The sequence below is a fragment of the Zootoca vivipara genome, chromosome 15 (assembly GCF_963506605.1).
Source record: "Zootoca vivipara chromosome 15, rZooViv1.1, whole genome shotgun sequence".
NCBI classification, from domain to species: Eukaryota; Metazoa; Chordata; class Lepidosauria; order Squamata; family Lacertidae; genus Zootoca; species Zootoca vivipara.
In genome coordinates, this window is record NC_083290.1 from 15,412,216 (window position 1) to 15,424,873 (window position 12,658).

The 12,658-nt window shown below is 46.8% G+C and overlaps 1 protein-coding gene across 2 annotated transcripts in view; it reads left to right on the plus strand.

The window, feature by feature from the left end:
• The first annotated feature begins 6,542 nt into the window (after positions 1-6,542).
• MTMR4 (myotubularin related protein 4) overlaps positions 6,543-12,658 on the plus strand; it is a 48,908-nt gene continuing 42,792 nt past the window's right edge. Inside the window, exon 1 of one of the 2 annotated variants that reach the window (XM_035139125.2) lies at positions 6,543-6,614. The gene's annotated coding sequence lies outside the window, so the exon portion shown is untranslated. Of the gene's footprint in view, positions 6,615-6,645; positions 10,369-12,658 lie in introns of those variants that run through there. The other variant, XM_035139124.2, reaches the window with a different exon arrangement.

A 12,658-nucleotide genomic window follows, 5' to 3' on the forward strand; every position in this document is an offset into this window, starting at 1 on the left:
CCAAACCGAGACTTTTCTATAGATACAATAAAAACAAAAAAGGTGTGGGAGGGGGGAGAAATAGAGAAGGAAAAAGGAAGAAATAAAAAAAAAGAAAAATAAGATTCAGAAAGTAAAGAACTTCCCATTCTTCAACTGCCTGCTATATAAAACAATATTCACTTTGTCCAATCCAATATAAAAAAAAGGTAAAGGGACCCTGACCAGTCGTGACCGACTCTGGGGTTGCTGCGCTCATCTCACATTATTGGCCGAGGGAGCCGGCGTACAGCTTCCGGGTCATGTGGCCAGCATGACAAAGCCGCTTCTGGCGAACCAGAGCAGCACATGGAAACGCCGTTTACCTTCCCGCTGTAGTGGTTCCTATTTATCTACTTGCACTTTCACGTGCTTTCAAACTGCTAGGTTGGCAGGAGCTGGGACCAAGCAATGGGAGCTCACCCCGTCACAGGGATTCGAACCGCCGACCTTCTGATCAGCAAGCCCTAGGCTCTGTGGTTTAACCCACAGCGCCACCTGCGTCCCCCCAATCCAATACCCCGCAAAGCCACTTTCTATATAAAAACAATATTCACTTTGTCCAATCCAATATAATACCCCACAAAGCCACTTTCTATAAACAAACATTATCTTCAGTCCTCAAATCCAGATGTCATTATTTTATTTTCCATGCAAAACTTCTATGAGAAGTTTCCAGTCTTTAACAAACATTAAGAATGACTTTTCTCTGATTAAACGTATGAGTTTCGCCATCTCAGCTAAGTCCGTTAGTTTCAACAGCCGTTCCTTCCATTGTTGGTAATAACGGGTCCTTCCATCTTTGTGCATACAAAAGTCCCGCAGCCGTAATTATATACTGTAACAAAGTTCCACCGCCCTTTTCTAACTGTGTATCCATAAGTCCCAGCAGGAAGTGTTCCGGTTTCAGTTGAGTATTTTCCTTATTTCTTGACAAACTCTTTGGTTTGTACCTGTGGCCATGTCTTTAAATACCTTCCATGATAATTTCATGGGACTGAATTATTCCACGTGTATTTATTTCCCACATTTATAGCCCACCCTTCACCCATAGGCCCCATGTTGGAAATGCATAACAAGAACAGCATTTTGAATTGGGCTCAGAAACTAATTGGCAGCCAGTGCAGTTGCCCCATCCCCCCCCTTGCCCCATTCTCCCTCCTCCCACTGCTATTCCCCACACTGAGCTTATCCCTAACACCACAACCCCCATCCATTAGAAGAAACACAGTTCACCTCAACTGGAAGAAGGCCTCAAGTGCCCTGGGTGCCCCCAGGATGTCCTGAAAGACCCCAAACTCCAGGCTTTGCTTTCCACAGAAATGGGCAATGGTCCTGCAAGGTCTTCGTTTCAGACAGACCCACAAAATGTTTCCCCAGTCCCATCCCTGGCCCTCCCACCCAGTGGTGGAGGGAGCGGGGTGAGCCACCCATAGGGGCGGGGTGCATCGCGGGGTCTCGGAGTCTGCCTACCTCCACCCACACAGCTGCCCTACAACTGAGGGGGAGTCAGCGGGCGGACCGTTTGGGCAGCACGGAGCCTGCGCATGCCCAATTCACCGCGTCTCTCCCAGGAGAGACACGTGACTCGGGCACGCTGCAGGCCCTGCGGTGAGTGCCGCCTGGCATTTTGCCGCCCCCCCCCCAAGTGGTGACACCCAGGGCGGACTGCATCCACCACACCCCTTCCTCTGCCCCTGCTCCCACGCCCACCTCACTGTGAGGGTAACTTACATAACTTTGCACTCACTAGAATTGCCTTGGCAGCCAGTTGTTCTGAGCTTTCTGTGCTCCAGAAGCCCCCTCTGAACATCTGCTTGACAATTCCCAATGACCCGGACCAAGAAAAGCCATGGCAGAAGTCAGGCTGACAGTTCATAGCGAGGTGACGGCTTCTCCGCATCAGAGACGGCGGAATTGGGGGCAAAGACCACGGGCAGCGGGACTGAAGGATCCAGTCCCTACACTTTTGTTTCCCCCAGTACTAACCTCAGGCTCTGGGAAAGCCTTGATGAGCTGTGGCACAACTGCAACAAGAGAAGGACATGGGGACAAGTTATTTCATCCCTTAGCAGCTTCCAAGATTATTCCAAGAGTCTTCTCCTTAATTCCCCTGCTTCTACTCTGTAGACACTATTTTTAGTGTAGACACCTGTAGACACACGATGGGCACCTGTAGTTAGTGGCTTTTAAGGGAGAAGCGAGAGATGTCACAGTGGAGGGCAAATCGTTGTTACCCACCCACTTTGACCCTGGGCCAATCTTGCCCCTCCTGATGTTTCTTCAGAACTTTGAGGCACCTGCTGTTCCGTCTGCAGGTTTGCTGAATTGTCTCTCTTCAGGGTTCATTTCTTATCATTTTTCATCCAGCCACATTTTTTAAAGGGAGACAATCCCAATACCCCTTTAAATGCAGTAGAAGACTCCTAAGTCTGGGGATGTCCATAGCACAGGATTAGACAATCTGCTTGAGCTGTGATTTCCTGCGTTGCGGGGGGTTGGATGATGACCTTTGGGTGTACATTTCTGCGATTCTATCTACCATTATAACAAGGGGAAATGATTTTTAAATGTAATGTGCTTTTTGTGGAACTATTTCAGAAGCCCTCTCAAAAGTATGGGAATAAATCGAGCATGCTTTGCTAATGATTTTACCCAGGAGCAAAATGAACTGGAGGCGTTCTAACAACATAAGGCATATTCCACCAATTTCTTCATGTTCCTGGCCAGGCTGTTGCCATATAATTATCACTGCCAAACTAATAGTGCTGAAACTTTGCTGCGAAGAAATTGCATTTTCATGAAATGAGCACACATTATTATAACAATTTGGGGATTTGCTAAGTCTTCATTACATTGATACCCAATTATTAAATGTCTTTAAGAAGCTTCAGTTTTTCATGAAAGATTCCAATACTTTGAAAAAAAATTGTTTATGAGAACTCGCATCACTTAGAAACCTGTGGTGGGCGATGGACTTCTGAACAGGAGGCAACGTGGAACTGAAAAATGAGGAATCGGAATGAGGAAGGACAAACTTAACATTTTCAGTTTCTGAAATAAGAAAGGCAGGTGCTTAGCTGACAATAGAGTGTATGTTTTATTTTAGAAAATGTCTGTTCCACATTTCAATTCAAAAAAAGCCCCCCTCTCGTGCCGTAGGTGGTTTCTAGAATCCTCCCCTACAAAAATACAGTTAAAATAAGATAAAAGTGATTAAGAATGTATAAAAACAGCTGCAAGAGGGGCATGAAACAATTGGGGGCTGTTTATGAAGACAGCAGCCTTGACAGATTTAAGGCACTACAGAATAAAAAAAGTATCTGTCAACCCCCCCAAAATCAAGAGAGAGACGATAGCCCTCTTTCAGAAAGGCCTGCCACTGCCTGGATGATGCTACCAAGAATACCCCACTTTCTGTGTCCTCATCAAGCTCATCTCCAAAGTTGATGTAACAGAGGAGGGCTTCAGATTGTTGTGAGTTTGGAGGGTCAGTCTGGATCACAGAATAATAGAATTGCAGAGTTGGAAGGGAACCCAAGGTCATCCAGACCAACCCCCTGCAATGCAGGAATCTCAACTAAAGCATCTAGGACCGATGGCCCTCCAACTTCTGCTTAAAAACCTCCAATGAAGTATACTGTCCACCATCTTCCGAGGGAATCCATTCTTCTTGCTGTCAGATGTTTAGTCAGAATCTCCTTTCTCCAAACTTGAAGCCATGAGTTTGGGACCAATTCTGGAGCAGGAGAAAATAAGCTTGCTCCACCTTCCTTGTGGCAGCCCTTTAGATAGTTGAAGATGGGTATCATATCTCAACTGTGTCTCCTCTTATCCAGGCTAAACTTAACCAGCTCTTTCATCGTTCCTCATAAGACTTGGTTTCCAGACCCTTAATAATCTTGGTCACCCTCCTCTGCACATTTTCCAGCTTGTCAATATTCTTTGCACATTGTGGTGCCCAGAACTGGACACAGGACTCCAGGTGTGGTCTGACCATGGCAGAATACAGTGATACAATTTTACTTCCCTTGATCTGGATGCTGTACTTCTGCTGATGCCCTGAATTTCTTCCAGTTCTTGGGATCCTGTATCTGGTGTGGTAGAATGTAGGAGACCAGTCCCTATGTCTAGGTAAGGGTTTTGGCTGACTAGTCCCTATGTCTAGGTAAGGGTTTTGGCTGACTAGTTAAGCACCACAATTAGCATATACAGAAAGTTACTCTGTGCCACAAAACAAATGGGTGGTGGGCCTTCTCCCAGCCACACACTGCCTCACTTAGCTGCTAGGTAGAACAATAGCCAGTGTGGGGTGTGTGAGCCGAGCTGGAAGCTGAAGACACAAGAGACATGCTTCCTCTGTCCTGGATCCAAAGCTACAACTAATGGATCTGTTGAGGGGTGTTAATGCTGTTAGCCCCTCCATGTTCTGGTTGTATATATGTGTAAATAAAAACATATATCCTAAAAATAGTCTCTACCAACCATCATTGCAAGAAAAAAAAACCTTGGTCCAGCGCCTGGAACTCCTGAACACTTTCACTGCTCAGAGATCGGGGTGGCATGCAACACCATGTTGAATGCAGTGGGATGAGCACTAGTAACGCTGCAGCCAGAGGTGCCTAGGAGGTCTGAGGACACCCCCCCCAAAAAAGTGCAGGTTTTGCTCCACCATCTTGATTCAAAGTGGCACCCAACTGTATCAAAAAATTGACAACATTCTGCTCCTTGAGCTCAGGAACCATCATGCAAAATTTGGTTATGTTACCTTAATCCAAATGCATAGACCCAGATCCTGCCCCAAATCTAGATGGAGGTCAGCCCTAATGTTTAGAATTCAGAAAAGTGCAGATTTCAAAGGCTGCTCATATTTTGGTTGATGTATTTCTTGGAAACTGTGACTTAGGTAGGTTTGCCTTTTAATTCACACTGAATTGAATTTATCCATAGAGTTGTTGTTGTTGTTTAGTCGTTTAGTCGTGTCCGACTCTTCCACTGAAATTAATGGATCAAAATTAGCCATGTATGTTAATTTCAGTGGGTCTACTCTGTGTATGACTAACAAGGGATACAACCTGAAGAAGAAGTGTGCATTCACATGAAAGCTCATACCTATGACAAACTTAATTGGTCTCTAAGGTGCTACTGGAAGGAATTTTCTTATTTTTTGTTTCAACCTGAAGATCGTCTTTGTTTTGTCAATAAATGTATACAGTGTTGTTGTTGTTTTTAAAAATGCTAGGGGTACTCTCATTTTCCTACTCATATTGAAATACTGCCCTTCAATGAGGACAAACTTCACAAAATGTTTAGGGGTATGCATACCCCCAGAAAAAGCACTGGATATATATGTTAGGGGGGGGGAAGGCAAAACTGTCCTGATGAATTAGGGAGTATCTGCATGCAAAGTGCTAAATCATCAAGCACCCGTTCCTTGCTAGGCTAATATTCATGAAATATTAGCTTATTAAGTTCCTCAATTATCATCATAATCTAATTGTTATATCAACAACAGCATTAGCATTATTTCAAAAATACAGTTACATTTCAATTATGTATATGATTTCTCTAGGGATTTTTTTAAAAAAGCGTATGAGTTAATACTATAATATTGTAAATTTATGTTTAAATTATATTGAAAGTTGCTTGGAGACCGCAGAATAACAACAAGAACAGTAATAATAATAATAATAATAATAATAATAGAAGGGTCCCCAGGGGTCATCTAGTTCAGCCCCCTGCAAGAATAATAATAATAAAGAATTAGCATTATTATTGCAATTGTTGAATACCCATTGTTATTACTGCAGTTGTTGCGTTATCTGAACTCACACCAGGGTTCATGCCTCTTATTAATATGCAAGTAAACGAGGGCACGGGGCCCCACCCACGGAGTAGCCCCACCTGGAAGGCAGAAGTGACAAAGGAGAAAGGGAGCGCCACTCTCACGCTTCCACGTGCTCCGATTGGTCCAGGCAGAGCAGCGCCCCGCCTCGTCTTTTGATTGGACTGAAAAGGAGGCGTCGTAGGGGCGTGGCGAGGAGGGCGGGCGGGCGTGGCCAATGCTCGGAGGCGCTAAAATAGTTCCGGAAGCGCCTGCCCGCCGAGCGCCTTCCAGGCGCGCCTCCCCGTTTCAGCCAATCAGCCGGCGCCTCACTTTCCTCCTCCTCCTCCTCCCCCCTTTCTTTTGACAGCGCCGAGCAGAAAACGGACGTGGGCGCGCCTTTTTCTCTTTTTCCCTGCTCCCCATTGGACAGCGGGAAGGACGCGCTGTGATTTCTCATTGGCCGCCGCGGCCCGCCCTTTCCGAGTCCTGCGCGTCCCTCCCCCTCTCTCTTCTCAGGCAAGCAGGCAGGGAGGGGCGAAGAGCTGCGCAAGGGTCGACCGACGGTGCCGGCAGACCAATCGGAGCCTTGCGCGCCGCGAACGGGCCGCCCCCTCTCTCAAGGCGGGGCGAGCGCGTGCCTCGGGATTGGCCCTCCACGGCGTTCGCTGATTGGCTGCGTGGCGGGGGGGGCGCTGCGAGGCCGGTGGGCGGGAGCGGCGCGCGGCGGCAGCTGAGGTGGGAGCAGCGCCGTCGGGAGGGAGGAGCGCAGGTGAGGAGACCCCAGCCGTCGCGCCCCCGCCCTGTCCCCGCCCTGAACTGCCCGCCCCGGTCCCTCAGTCGCAGCAGGCCCACGGGGCAGGCGGGCCGGGTGCAAAGATCGCCTGGCCCGCAGCAGGCCGCGCCTCAGGCGTAGGAGGAGGCCCAGCCCTAGCGCCGTCAGCCGCCAGTGGGCACGGAGGGAGGGAGGAAGGAAGGGGCCTCCCACACACACCTCCACACTCGCGCCAGGCCACGCCTCTCCCTGGGAACCCCCTCTCTTAAGCCCCGCCCACTTCTGCTCTCTGCACATGCTCAATGGGCGTGCGTGTGTGCGGAAGTGCTGGTCGGCACAGTAAGCTTCGTCCTGCTGCGAAACGGGTCACATTTCCCCTCCCTTAGAACATGGGCGGAGTGATTTCTCCACCCACCAACGTTTGCACTGACAGTTTCTTAATCTGCAGCCCCCTTACTCTGAGCAGGTACCCAGTGAAGTGATTTCTCTCCCTCTTGCCCCTCAACAGCCTACTACCTGTTTCTAGGAAGGATCTGTAGTCCTTACTCTGAGCATGTGCAGAGTGATTTCTTCCAGCACCCCCAGCATGTGCAGAATGATTTCTTATTTTCTCTCTCTCATCCTCCTACTAAACTGGTTATATCCCTTCCCTCTAAGCGCATGCAGAGTACTCCCCCCAACCAACTCATCCCTTGTCAGTTTGTAAGGAGCAACTGTAGCTATCCTTTTCCGAGGGAGTTTTCTGGACTCTGCAACCAGCATGGGGCAGTGATTAAGGGTGATGGGAGCTGCAGTTCAAGAACATCAGAAGAGCCTGTGTCTGGATCAGGCGAAAGGGTGTCGCTTTAGTCCAGCATCCTGTTTCCCACAGCAGCCAACCAGATGCCCCAAATGTGAAGCCTGGAGGGTCACAGGTGTTCCCTGTCCCTGTCCATGCAGAGATCAGCTAAAAGGAAAGCTGATGCTCATATGACTCAGCCTTCTGGCAGCCTGATGTGCCTTCCAGATGTTTTGGACTCCAACTTCCATCAGCCTCAGCCTGAGCGGCCTTGCTCCCATCAGCCCCATCATCACATGGCTGTGTTGGCTGCGGCTGATGGGAGTTGTAGTAAAAAAAAAGTCTTGAGAACACTAGGTTGGCAAAGGCTGATATAACTGATACACACAGAGGCATTTGCCTGTTGGTTCTAGAATGCCACCAATGCCGGGCCCCAAATTTCCAAGTGTCCCAGCTCCAGGGACTCTGCCTGTCCTGGGCATGATTCCAACATCATGGGAAAAGGAGAAGGTGCAGATATCAGCCCAGCAATGATGGAGGTTGCTCCGTGTCCTTTGGAAATGTCTGGCTGTACTTTGCTTTTAATGGCCCATAACCCCTGCCACTCTTGCCCCAAATACCACTTGGAGTGGGGTAGGGGGGAAGCAAATTTGGCAGGTGGATTCACAGTCTGGGTTTATTTGGTCTCCGAGCTTAGGATTGGTTTGGCTCCCAGCTGAAAGGAGTGCAAACATTCAAAAAATAACCCATGAGGGTTCTCTGAGTTTTGAGGTAACTCTGGGGTGGGGGACATCTGTGGCCCTCCATATCACCCCCCAGCCAGCATGGCCAAGAGTAGGGGTTGATGAGAATTGTAGTCCAGCAACATCTGGCTTCCCACCCCTGCCATAAGGTTATTTCTTAAAGCAAGCAGAGCTCATGTCTCTTTTGGTCCTAGAAGCTACACCATGTCCATGGCACACAGAATTCTGACTAAGCCCCAAGGTGGAGGGAGAAGGTATTTTGACAAGCAGGCATGGGTTCCATTGTTTGGTCTCCCCCATCCCCACGCCTCATATATTTAAATATGTTACCTCTCTCGCTCAGCATGCTCAAGGCAGTTTCGCAATGTAAAATAGTAGCTTGCGGTTAGGACTGCAAGTTTTAGGTGATCAGTCGTTAAGCAATCCATTGAGAAAACTTTCGATTGAGTCCCAGTTAACTAGACCACACTTTTAAATGCGGTAGTTAATTGTTTTTAATCATTTTCCTTAATGTTTGCGTGAAACTTGCTGATGTCTTTTTCAAAAAGAAACATTTTTCCCCTCAGAGAAGCGAAGGCCTGTTGTGATATGATTATTTGCACTCCACTGTTTAAACACAAAGGGGGTTTGTTGTTGTTCTAAACCGTTATTTTATTTGTATGCAAATTTAGGCAGATTTAATTGAACAGAAAACATTTAAATGGCAGTTCTAAGGATGTTTACTCAGAAGGCAGCCCCGCTGTGTTCAGTGGTGTGCATACAGCTTACATCCTTCATGAAAGGATGAAAATAGAAAGCTAGCATGTCAAGGTAAAGGCCTCCTTTTTCCATGGGATAGTGTTCGTTTATGCATGAAGGAGTAGTTGGCAATGTGAGCTCCCCACATTTGCTGTCTGAAGTGGTGGGGTACCAGAAAACAACATCTTGTCACTCTCCTACCGGTTTGTGAGAACTAGACAATGGCTAACTGGCTGCATGTGCCCAGTACTTCATTTTTTTGAACAAGAAATGTTCCAGTGGCTGCAAGCCTGTGTTTGAAGCCCTGCCTAAACTAAAAAAGGACAGAGTAGTCCTGCATGATACTCTATATGTGTTCAGAAGGCAGGTTGATAGTGGCTCACTTTGCATTTTACACTAGGCCACCATGGCTTAGCCCAAATGTGTGAGCATGTAGAGATCACAGCTGCTCTGCTCCTCCTTTGGTCCTGCTGCTGCAGTTCCTCTGTGAAGTAGGCCATGGTTTGTCTTAGCGTGTTGTTCAGACCCAGATGTACGGTTTGTCTCCTCCAGACAAACCCATGACATGTAAACCAAGAGCAAACCTTGGTTGAGCATTATTTTGCGAATCTGGTCATAGTAAAGTTTGTGTTCGTACCCCATGTGTGCTTCATTTTTATACTGAGAGATGGAAGAATGTACCTAAGTACAAAATTAATAATTCAGTGTGCATGTCTTCTTTATGCACCCATTTTCTTAAAACACCCACGAGCATGGACCCAGTCATTTCCCAGTTGTTGAATGTGTGTATTTTTAACAGGCAGCTACTGAAAAAAACATGCCTGTATATTTCTTACATCACCACCAGAATCACATCTATTACTGATATTATTACAATGCACACACACCCTTTCATTTCAAGAAGAAATACTTCATGGTGGAAGTACAAACAGGAGTATAAGGAACAACCAATGTCTACATTCTGCATGCACCCGGAGACTTCTTTTCACTTGTAGGGTTGAGCTGATGCTTTAATGTCACAGGAAGCTAGCTGATACCAGAGCGGCGCTCTGTCTAACCCAATAGTGTCTGCTGCTGTTGTCTGGCAGTTTTGGACTGAGTCTTTTACATCATCTCCTCCCTGGTACCTTCTCACTGGAAATCTTGGGGGGTGAATCTGGGACTTTCCACTCCCAACACTCAGCAGTGCCCCCTACCCTTGTACCCTAGTGCAGGTAAACTGTGATACACACTCACCCTTACTGGTGCAAATTATCTGTGGCTTAATGAGGGCCCTGTGGTGTAATGAGGGTGCACTGGGTGCTCACTTTCCAAAAGGAGAGGACTTGAAAGCACTCCCCCCGCCTTTCCTTCCTCAATCCTAGATGCAGCTGTGTGGGAGGGATACACTACACACTGTGAGGTGCTTCCACTTTCACTCTGCTATTTAATACACTATTGGATTGAGCTACAACATTAAAGGGAGAGGCCAAGGTTGACGCCTTCAGAGTGTGTGAGTATGAGCTTAATTTCTGAAATCTGTGTGGTAGCTGTGCGGGCCACATGCCCACGGTCCCCGAGGCATGAGGGACGTGGATTTTGTATGGTTGCCTGCTCAGTGATGATTCAGGGAAATTGCTTCATATTCTTAGAGGTGCTTTTGCTATCACTCTCGCAGCTTTCACTTCGTGCATTCCAGGTCTGATTCCATAGCGTTCAAAACAGATTCTAGGGTGGGGTCTGGCTCTGTGTGGGTGTATGCAGAACTCTGTGCTTATTTTCTAAAATGTGAAGTGCTTGGAAATGACACAGTGGAATCCTTGCCTCTAAACACAGATACGTGCCTGGGGCTAGCTGTATTTCTTGAGTTTATGAGGGAAAGGGTTCTTATGCCCTTTTATTATTAGAATTATAGAACTGGTAGACTGGAAGGTCCTGAGTAGGCAATTCACATGCATCTGATGAAGTCGGCTCTAGTCCAGTAACATTTTTGCCACAATAGATCTATTTTGTGTGTTTGCTGTAGCAGACTCTCTCTCACACCTTAATGTATTCTACATTTAAAGACTTTGTTTCAGTTTCCAGTTTCTTAGCAAAACCTTCTGAATAATCCTGATCTTGCCTTACCAGATCCTTCACTGCCACCTGATTTCCTTATCCCAACATCACTATTTATTGCCAACGTCCACCCTGTCTTGTCCAGCTGTCAGGCTGTGCTGTTTATTTTTATTTATTTATTTACTTGCACCATTTATCCCACCCAGATAATTTATCTGGATGGTAAACAATACACTCTACAAGCCATGGTGGTTTGTGTGTGGCGGTGGCAGCGGGGATTTCACAAGCAAACAAATAATCAAAATAAAAAATAGAATTAAAGCTACAAGTAACAAACTTTATAAAGAGTATTAGAAAGCACTAAAATATGAGTTTAAAATGCCTGGAAAAATAAAAAAGGACTTAACCTGGTGCAAAAAAGGGGGGGGGAGGATCATAGCATGGGTGCCAGGAGAGCATTCCTGGGAGGACATTGTGGAATGTGGCACCACAACTGAAAAGACCCTTTCTCCAATAGCCACCCATCACACTTCCTCATCTAGCGGGGTGCTCAGAGAAGGGCCTCTGAAGATTACCTCAAGGTATGGGTGGATAGATGTGGGAGGAGACAGTCTTTCAGGTAACTTGTCCCCAAGCTATTGGGGCTTTAAAGGTTAAATCCAGCAGATCGAAATGAGCTGGGCACCAGAACATCTGGAGAGGATGTTTGTCCCTTGGTATGCTTCTGTGCAGCTCTTTCTTGTCCTAATCCCCGATGGATTTGTGTGTATGATCAGGGCCGGATCTAGGGGTAGTCTGGGTGGCGTGGGGCGCCGGCCCGGTAGGGGGGCGGCATGCGGCGTAGCCGCATGGAAACTGTGCTGCACGCTGCGCCCGCCCACCAGCCACAGCAAGAAACGGAGTGGGGCAGGAGCGCCGGAGCGATCGCCGCACCACAGCGCCAGGGCGCCCGAGATGCTTGAGACGGCCCTGTGTATGATTGTGATTATTCATTGGTAAGGGGAAAGCCTGTGCTTGCAGAGGCACTCCTTCTTACTTCACATGTTCTGTTACTGAATCTGGATATTCAACCTAGATCCAGGATTGTGCACAAAATGAGTCTTGTGTGCAATTTTTTTTTACATTATTTTAAACACTTGAAAGTTTGAAATTCCCTCTCAGATAAAATCCACCTTCTATGTTTTGATAAATTATGCTGTTTTTCCACCTCACATGAATTGCCCTAAGCAGCTTACAATTCATATGTTAAAAGCAATCAAACACAATTAGAAGATAAGATATACGCAACACAAACATTCCAGGAGGAAAAGAGAAAGAGAAGGACATGTCTATTTTATCTATTGTAGTTTTCATATCCACCCTTAGTGATTGTGTTTTCATGGAATCTTCTTGAAGGAAACATAGCCACTCTTCCTTCATATTACAAATGGTTCACTAATATTCTTTAAGTGATCCAGCAAATGACCCTGCAAAAGCTACTTGCCCAGCTGCCCACCAGCCTCTGGAAATCATTCATAGCATATTGAAAACTTGAAAGAAAAAAAGGGGCATGTCTCTTTCAGTTTGCAAGTCTTAAGTTTCCACTTCCTGGTTATCTGGAGCCAATTCCTGATTGATACAGGTGACTCCTGTGGACATGCTTCAGCTTGAGAATAGCTTTTTGGTGAATCACATGTTCAGTGGGGCCTCTAAATTTCTTTTTACAGTACTGTGCCAGCGCCTGTTGATATGATGAGTATGCATGT